Source organism: Pteropus medius, unplaced genomic scaffold, assembly GCF_902729225.1.
Source record: "Pteropus medius unplaced genomic scaffold, Ma_sr-lr_union100, whole genome shotgun sequence".
NCBI lineage: Eukaryota > Metazoa > Chordata > Mammalia > Chiroptera > Pteropodidae > Pteropus > Pteropus medius.
Window position 1 is genome coordinate 18137482 of NW_024351729.1, and position 9850 is coordinate 18147331.

At 34.7% G+C, this 9850-nt stretch overlaps 1 non-coding gene and 1 pseudogene across 1 annotated transcript; one reads left to right on the forward strand and one right to left on the reverse strand.

Annotated features, from left to right (window-relative positions):
* Positions 1–6463: 6463 nt before the first annotated feature.
* Positions 6464–6582, reverse strand: LOC120587776 (5S ribosomal RNA). Its single transcript, XR_005649083.1, has one exon. It is a non-coding gene; the product is annotated as a 5S ribosomal RNA (ribosomal RNA).
* A 2873-nt stretch (positions 6583–9455) lies between these two features.
* On the forward strand, positions 9456–9574 carry LOC120587777 (uncharacterized; annotated as a pseudogene).
* The last annotated feature ends 276 nt before the right edge of the window (positions 9575–9850 follow it).

Genomic DNA, 9850 nt, shown 5'->3' on the forward strand with positions numbered 1-9850 from the left:
TCAAATTTGGGGTCAATTTTTGCCAATCAAAAGTGTGTAAAATAGTATCTCATTGAGATCTTGAGATTCTTAAGAAGATATGATTGGAGTCTAAAAGGATTTTATTTAGTATTAAAAATAGATATTGGGTCTAGATGAATTTCATTGCTGCCTATCTTTCAAATAATAGATGACTGTGATAGTATTCTTCCACTCAGAAACATTTGAAATATCTCCACAGTTAAATGTACTAACTTCAGAACGTAAATTTAATTCTAAAATACTAGAAAATGGAAGCTATAGATTGATTTAACTTATGGCCACTAATGAAAATTTCTGAATAGCTACTCCATCAGGAAGATGAATCCAGTGGTGTATTAATACAATCAGGTATCATGATTAAGTGAGGTTTTCCTGAGAATGTAGGAATATTTCACTATTAGGAAATCTATTAAGGTGATTTAATCCATCAGAAAATTAAAAAGAAAAACAAATGAAAACACTAGATGCTAATTCTGATAAAACAAGCAGGCTACTAAATTTAAGTAAAATAAAAATAGAATGAAACTACCCAAACATGAGACATATTCACACATCCATGAGTTGGAAAATTCCTTAGACAATTATAGTATTTGTTCATTTTTATCCTCATTATCCAAGGTTTCATCATCTATTGGAATCTGAGAGAAAAAAAATGTATTCCCATTTATTTCCAATTAAAAAACAACACATAAAACTATGGGAAAGAAGATGCTATATTAATGGAAACTATAGTGTGATACGAATAAAAAGAAAGACTAATGGAAGCCAGAGAAGGGAAAAGAAATCAGTCAGGTCATCTGTACTTTTGTCTGGTGGTTAAGATCTAATCTCATGCTAAATAAATAACCTTGTGCATAAATATTCTCATAAATATATGAGAATAACCTTGAAATCTTTTCTAACATTTCCATCTCATTAACTTCTGAGAGTCTCTGGCATTAATGCAAACATAAAGGACTGTCACACGCTCGTGCTTGTTCTGCAGTCACTGTACAAGTACATCCGGGAGGTCACAGAAACCAGGAAGGCACTTTATTAAACCATAGGAAAACCCTCTTGTCAATCCTAATGTGATTTAATATGCTGCCACTGGTGCTTAATTTAATTCAATTTTTTCTTGACTGATTTTTCTCCTATATTGTCTATATTTTTATGAACTTCTGCCATGTGAAAAAATTTACATCTGAATTCTCAGCAAGCTCACAGCAAAAGCTTTTCACTTTTACACCTTCTTCCTTAGATACTGAAAACAAATTAACTTCCTTGATTAAAGTGCCTATGTCTATGCGCACACAAATATACACGCAGATACACATATAGTCTAGATTGGAATATTTAATCACTTAATCCATTAAAAATTATAGAATTCTTTTTTCGCCAATACACAACATGTTCAAATCATGCTAGGTCAATGGGAACAAAACCATGTGACTGAATGCCACCAGTATATGCTAGAGAAAGGGGAATTACTTATGAGTTGTTGGCATTTAATATATGTTATTTTCAATAATTGTTAAAAGCTAACTTGTGAATTCAAATGTCAAAGCTCTGAGAATGATGCTGGGCAGGAGATAGTAGTACTATTTTTACTGTAGTCAATAGATTTTCTTGCACTCTAAGGAGAGACAAGGTTTAGATACTTCAATTTTATGTAAGACTTAGAAAATTATTGTCCTTTGTTACATTAACTTATACCTGACAGTTGAAAATAGAGTGTGAGTTGTGCTTCAGAAAATCACATTTTTTCCTCAAATGTTCATCTTGTTGTAAACTGAAATCACTATAAAAACAAAAAAAACAAAAATCTTCCATATATTCATTCTTAAACCACAGTATCCTTTTGAAATAGTGCAATAATAAAATTAGGCATAAACATTCTGAGATAATTAAATTAACCATTGTACTTCCTAGTACAAAGTTTCTATTCTTTAATACTGATATGCAGATGGCATTCTCTTCTGTATTCCTAAGGGTCAAAGATGCAGAAATAACTCTTTCCAAGAAGTAGACTTAGTTAAATATTTCTGTGATACTGGAAAGTCTTGCAATAAACCTGGCCGACAACAACTATAACAACAATAACAACAACAACAACAACAAACAGAAAACAGAAAGGAACATTTGAATCCTATTAGAGGAATTTAAACTTTTATTAACTCGGTAGTGTTTTTCAATAGCTCGCGTACCTCCATATGATTACTTGAGATAATATATGGACATTGTCTGCCTAATAACCACTCATTAAATGATAGCTATTATTGTTAATATTTATTGAATACTTATAATGTGCTACTGTACTACAGTGTGCTGCAAATACTTTACCTTTGTCCTTCTAAACACCACCATAGGACATCTCTATCAGGCTCGGAGACTTAAACTGTTCAAAGCCTCACAGGATAAAAGTGGTCTAAGGTCAGATTAAAAACTCTAGGGCCCTGACACAGAAAAAATTTCAGTGCTTCCCCTGTACAAATCCATGGTACACTGAAATTTTAAAATAATTCTAGGCTATAATATAATTGTTAGTTCAACCAATAACCATTTTTCCAAGATGATTTTTTTCTCTCCTGATATATCAAATTCTTTTATTTGGAAGGTGTGACTGAGTCTGGACTTTGGATTCAGAGAGTTGGAGTTCAAATTCCTGCTCTGCCACTGACTCATTCTGTGACTTGGACAATTATAAACCTCTTGGTACCCTTGTCTCCTTAGGGTAACAGTAGTATATCCCATAGGACTGTTGCGAAGGTTCAAAGAATTCATCTATATGTCAAGTGCTCCGAGTACTACCAAGCACACAGTAAGCATTGAATAAGCATTAGCTATTATTATGAATAGCTAAATTTTATCGTATGTCTGGGAGATCTGGCTTTTCCATGCCCCAATCCAGGTGTTTGGTTTGCATAATTTACCTGGAGCACCAACCCTGCAATCAGCCATCTGGCCTTAGCTGATCAACTAATGGCTGAATATTTTGAATCGCAAGAATTCAGGGGCTGTGGAGGAATTTTCATCATCATATTTCAGAGGAATAAGACTAAAGCTGAGAATAGGAAGCAAAAGAAGATGGGAGTTGAGGTAAGGTTCACATTCTCTTAAGGTGGAGAGAGAGGCAGGGTGAGAATACAGTAAATAAGAACCCTCAAGATTTGCCCTTGAACTAGGGCTTGAGAATTCCATGTGACTTTTCACACTTATTCTGAAATTTAGATCTTCTGACACTAACCCTTCTATAGAAATCTAGGTGTTCAAGCCATGAAACAAATTCTCATGAAATTTCACTGATGGTGCAGGAAAGGGTTAGAATAAACAAGGAGACAGGGTGAAAGATGCTAACTTTTTCAATTTGTTCAGTCTGTCTTCAGGCCTTTGGATACTATCAGAAGACTAAGGTGGGGGAAATAAATAAAATGAAAAGAGGTTTCTTTTAGCTTCTCCATGACTGAGTTAAACAATACCCCCAGGCATTCAAATTTGTTTTTCAAATCAGGTTAATGAACCAGTGAGGGTAGAAGGCAGATGAGCAATTAAGTTATATAACCACCAGCTCTTTGGGTCAGGCACTCTGACCTCCAACAGCATCCCCCAAAAACATTATTCTTAAGGCACAGGCTCCATTAAAGCACCTATTGCTCCCCAAATCTCTAACTCATGGGAATGATGGATCAACAGAACAAACTTCAAATCTGCACAAATAAGTAAGTAAGAGGACCAATATTTGAAACCAGTTGAGATTCAGTCAGAGTGGGGATGAGTTTGAGAGATTTCTACTTTGTATTTCCATCTACAGGTATAGTTTCATCTAGTGGTGTGTGATATTCATATAGAGTGAAAAGAGTTATTATTTTAATACATGAATAATTCAGAAACACAACCAGTAATAACTGGTTTCATTTTTTCCAAATCTTTCCAGATACAACATAACTAATGCTTCCTTTTCAAAGACTATATGTAGGGTCTTCGGACACGAATGGTTAGGAGTGGTGGGAAGATGACTGCTATGCTGGCTTGTCACTCGTTGTACCAAGTTGTACTATTTGAGATGCATAAAAAAGTGCATGACAAATTATATGCATTATTTCATTCTACTAGACACAGATACTACTAAGAAACTAAAGTACAGGAATATGCATTAATGATAATTATTCTGCTTACATTATTTTAATTTTTCATATCATCAATATATATAAGCTTTTTTGCCTTAACATACAAAAAGATGTTATATTTCAGAAAAAGATTTATTTTTGAAAATAGTTTTTAATATAATCACACCATACAAAAACATATAGCATATTTAAAAAATCTGTCAGGGAATAAGTAAATAGTTAAAGAAATTTGTAATGTTATTTATGTTTAGTGCCTTCTTTCACTGTCAAAAGGGGACTTTTTGGGACAATGCATTGTATGGTTTCCTATTTATAAGTTTATTCTGCTTTACCAATCCACTCCAGCCCTACTGATCTTTCTCTCAGCCTTGCCCTGAGTCAATTCTTCTCGTTCAACTTGAAATGAACTTGGACTTTTTATGTCAAAAGACCTAAAGGGCACTTATATCCTTGATGCTTTCAAGATAAGTACTAGTTCTGGAATAGATTTAGATTTAAAAGGTTGGCATCTCCTCCTCTGACTTGACTAGCATTACCAAATGGTCTTTGGGGCTTTTTCCTGGTCTCAGAATGGACCAGGAGAAGATGGAGGAAAAAAATTTATCCAACATATAGAGATAGGTGAATAGATATAGCTTCATATACAGCATATTTAATGTATTATCAATTACTTTAATTCAAATCTTCTTGGAAAAAGATTATGTTTAAATAAATTTTAAAATATACATAAAGTTGTTACCTATAAACTGATCACCTTTTGCTTTGGCAAATGAGCCTTCCAGTTTCTCTCTGCTCTGCATCATTCAAAATGCTTCAATATTAAGATGCTTCATAAATATTTGACATCTCTTTTAATTCCTTGTGGCCACCAAATTGGGCAAGATTCAACTTCACTTAAGTCAAAAAAAACTGACCTCTGCAGCCATTATCTTGGAGGGAAGCCACTCAAATGGAATTTTCAAATGTACATACAGTTCCTAGTAGCCATGCCTTTGCTTCTCACTTATCACATTCATTTATAATTGAATAATATGTGGACTATCCACATATTACAAGAAAAACAGGAATGTCTGCATAATATTTAAATGAGCATGAAGTGTCAGTGGAAATATTTTCAAATCCAAACTATCAATCGCTGCTGGAAATTACTTGTGGAAAATCTATATCATTCCATGCCTTCTGAGATTGCAAACTGTTTTCAGATTTTTTGGCCAATAAGGACCTACCCAGGGTGTAGCAAGAGAGGCTCATGTGAGAGGTGGATGGCAGAAAAGAAAGAGAGACATTACTCTCAGGTGGAAAGTTGCTGCAGGTTTTGCCTAGACAGAGAGCTCATCAGGTTTTGCCCAAGGCTTCCAAGTAACTTCCTGAGAAGTGCCCACATTGGTTGCTGCGGGCAGCTGAGACTGTTGGTCCAACTCAAGTTCAGCCCTTGCAGGTTCCCTACACTAAACCTCATTTCTACAGTAAATACCGAGGTTGCTTCTGCTTTCTCAGCCACAATCTAACTTACACGTCAAATGAATAACCAAATGTTCAAACAACAATTCAGATAATGTATACAACAATTTCAGTTCATGTATACAATATCATATCATTAATCACAGTCACACATTTGAGCCTCAGAACTTATTCTTCTTATAACTGAAAATGTGTGACTTCTGACCTACATTATCCCATTTCCCCCTCACCCCAGTCCCTGGTAACCACGTAATTTTCTGTTCTGTGAAATCAGTTTTTTTTTTTTGGATTCCACATGTAAGTTATACCATACAGTATTTGTCTTTCTCTTTCTGGCTTATTTCACTTAGCATAATATCTTCTAGATTCATGCACGTAGTAATAATATGATATTGTATACTGGGAAGCTGCTGAGAGTAGATCTAATTATCTTCACCACACAAACTAAAAGTTATCTACGCCAATTATGTGAGGCGATGGATATGTCAATTATCTTAATCTTGGTAATCATTCTACAGTGTATATGCATATCAGATTATCACATTGTGTACTTTAAATATGTGCAATGATATCTATTAATTATTTCTCAATAAAGTTAAAAAAATAACTTTCGGTTAACAAATTTCACAACACATTTTCATTGAACCTCACAACAATCTTACAAAATAGATGTCGTTGGTATTAGAGCTCTCATTTAACATGAAGAAATTTAGATGCTTCTAGACACAATTTCTTCCTGAATGCTTATTCCTTTCTTTTTATTTTATTTTTAATTTTTTTTAATTTTTTTTTAGGCAAGGCAACCCTTGGTTGACCCTACAGATTGCAAGGATCTTGTCAGCTTACAATCCCCTATTTTTTATTTTTATTTTGTATGCCTACAGCACCTGGTCTTCCTAGGTGGTCTCCTATCCAAGTACTAACCAGGCCCGACCCTGCTTAGCTTCCAAGATCAGATGGGATCGGGCTTGATCAGAGTGGCATGGCTGTAGACATTCCTTTCCTTTTAAATGCATGCCCAAATTAAATAGCCAATTATATAAAGATGTGATGCAAGGATCCATTCTACCTAAGTTCTAATTTTTAACCTTGTCTTTGTGAGCAAGCCCAGTATGGTAGAAGCTCTCTTAACTGACTTTCCTTTAAGTAATCCACTGGGTTAACTTTAATTAACAACTTCTGTTATCTCTGTAAAGTAGTGACTAATGCATATTGAACACCCAGTGAACCTAGCTATCAGAATCACACAGGTTAAGTTTATGTAGAATCAGTTGTGTTTGTTCTCAATTCTGTCATACCAGCTGCACCTGCTTTTAGAATTATGTAATTTAATATTACATAAATAATTATATTAATAGTAAATATTTATAAAACAGGTATAAGTTCCTTGCACCATTCTATACATTTTATATAGATTAATCCACTCAACAATCCTATGATATAGACACTATTTTATTCTTTTTAGACATGAGAAAACTGGGGCCCCAAAAAGGAAGAAATCTTTTAAAGTCACACAGATAATAAGTTGCAAATCTGAATGTAAACAATCTAACGCCAGAATCCATGAATACTCTTAATCACTACACAAATAATAGTGCAAATGAGTTATTTCTATTAAAACTTAATTAATTATAAAAACATACATAAAAACGTTCATAGCAACATTATTCATAATAGTCAAAAGTAGAAACGATCTAAAAAGTCATCAACTATTGAATGAAAAAGCAAAATACTGTAAATCCTTACAATGAAGCATTAGCCATAAAAATACATGAATACAGATGCGTGTTACAATATAGATGAACCTTAAAAGCATGCCAAGTGAAAAAGCCAAACACAAAGGCCACATAATATATGATTCCATTTATATAAAATATCCAGAATAGGCAAATTTGTAGAGACAGAAAGTAGACCGGTGGTTGCCTAAGGGGGTTTGGGCACAAATGGAGAGTAATGCTAACGGGTATGGGAATTCTTTTTGGAGTAATAAGTTTGTTCTAAAACTGATGTGGTAATGTTGTACAACTCCATGAATAAACTAAAAACCATTGTATTTAGGGGGGAAAAAAATAAACTGCTTCAGAAAGACTCAATAAAGATGGCCTGCTGGAAGATAGAAATCCAATGGGAAAAGACTAAAAGAAAACATAAAAATTTCTAAGGATCCTGCAATTGGAGTATTTAAAAAATGTTTTCACATCTTGTTTCATCTGAAAGAAATTAAAACTGGAAATCATAAACGTTGTATTATGGATGTGGGTACTACAAGAAAGGAAAGCCTTAAGTCCGAAAAAGAATACATGAAGCACCAGGAAAGGGGAATTCTATTTAAAAATAAACCTGAAGAGGGGAACAGGAAATCTGGAAAGGTTTCGGAGAAGGACAGATACCTGTGTTAGTTACTAAATGTCTTCCAAATAGTGTTCACCAAACATTGAGAAGTGCAGATGGTTTTCCGAAAGAGTATGAAAGCCACGTGATCAGGATACGGTGAAAAGCTCTGTGTACCTGGAACTTGAGGCAGAGGAAGAAAGAGGAAGAAGATGCAAATGAAGAGGAAAGAAGTCAGGGAAAAAAGTCTTCCTAAGGATTATATACCTTATTTTGTCAGTCCAGGAGAGCCAACAAATGTGTCTAAGGGAGGATCAAGCACTGATGCAAACTCGCTTGTGTCGAAGAGCGAGACGCCATTTGCAATGCAGGCTGATCAGAGAACACTGGAGATGCAGAAACCAACTTTGTGGTTAGTCACTATCAAAGCAGGAAATGCTGAGACCCAAACCACAGCAATGACTATGAAGACGAAGAGGAAGGGATGTGATGATATCTTTAAATAGAATTTAAAAAAAAGCTTAGTGACAAGAATAGAGGGTAAACGTCATGAGGACAGGAAGCAAGTGGTTTTGCTTAAAATTTTACCCCAGAGCCATCTGAGTCCCTGACATGCAACTAGGGTTCAATATTTGTTGAATAAATAAATGACTGCTGAATGTGTAGGAGGGAAGAAGGATGATCCCATGATAATTTTCTTATTTTCTAATATTATTTTCTAAGCTCGATAATGATATCTTTAAACGGAAATGAAGGTGGCAAAAGAGAGATCGAAAGGGAAATGATCATTTGGGCAGGACAGCTTGGGAGTGAAGTATCTGAAAATAAGAAACTGATGAAAATGTATCATGTGTAACTTACTGGAAATGTACGATTGGAGTTCCAAAAACAAAGGAGCATTGGTGGGTATAGGTTTAGGAGGCTTTGAGGTAAACTATAACTAAAACTGTGAGACTGGATGAGCTCAAACCAGTTAAGTCTTCAGTAGAAAGGGAGAAGAATGTCAGAGGTAGTAGTTTAAAAAGCTAAGAAAAAAGGAAGAGGAATCATGGCAGACTGTAGAAAACACAAAATTAGAGTTTGAGAAGAGTGTTAATATTGGGGTTTCTAATACTGCAAAATTAGAAGTCTCCTGTCTACTCAAAACCTACATGGTGGAAGAAAAATGGCTCTTTTTACCTACCATGACATGCATTACTAAATATTGGGGCCAATCCAATTCTTGGATTTGAGAACCCATTAAATAAAGCTCTGGATCATCTACCAAGAGCATCCTCAGCTAAACTGTTAGATTTTTTTTTCTTTCCAGACAAGTTTACTGACCTTATATTAAAATACTGACTGCCATCATACTTTTTTTTTTTGAGACTTTTATATTGTTAGAAAACAATCCAGTAAAAAGACAAATCTCTTTGAAAATTAAATTATGATGACTGGCAAGTACCCACAGAACAAGAATATAACTGAGGTAACGAAACAATTGCCAGTCAGATTTTATCATAATTAAGTAATGATAAGTTCAGAAGGTGGGAACTAGTCTACGGCCATGCCACCCTGAACAAGCCCAATTCCGTCTGATCTCAGAAGCTAAGCAGGGTCGGGCCTAGTTAGTACGTGGATAGGAGACCACCTAGGAAGACTAGGTGCTGTAGGCATAAAAAATAAAAAGAATTTAAAAATAAGGGATTATAAACTGACAAGGTCCTTGCAATCTGTGAGGTCAACCAAGGGTTGCCTCGTTTAAAAAAAAAAAAAGTGGGAACTAGAAAAGGGTCGGCTAAAGGGCAGGGACCTTCCAGCTTCTCTCCAGGTATCCAGTCTCATCTTATAGATAGAAATAGCTTTGAAGGAGGAAGGGTAATGCATCACTACACTTAAAATTACTTGAAAGAATATCTCTTAAGATCATGCAATTTCCTTTATTATTATTT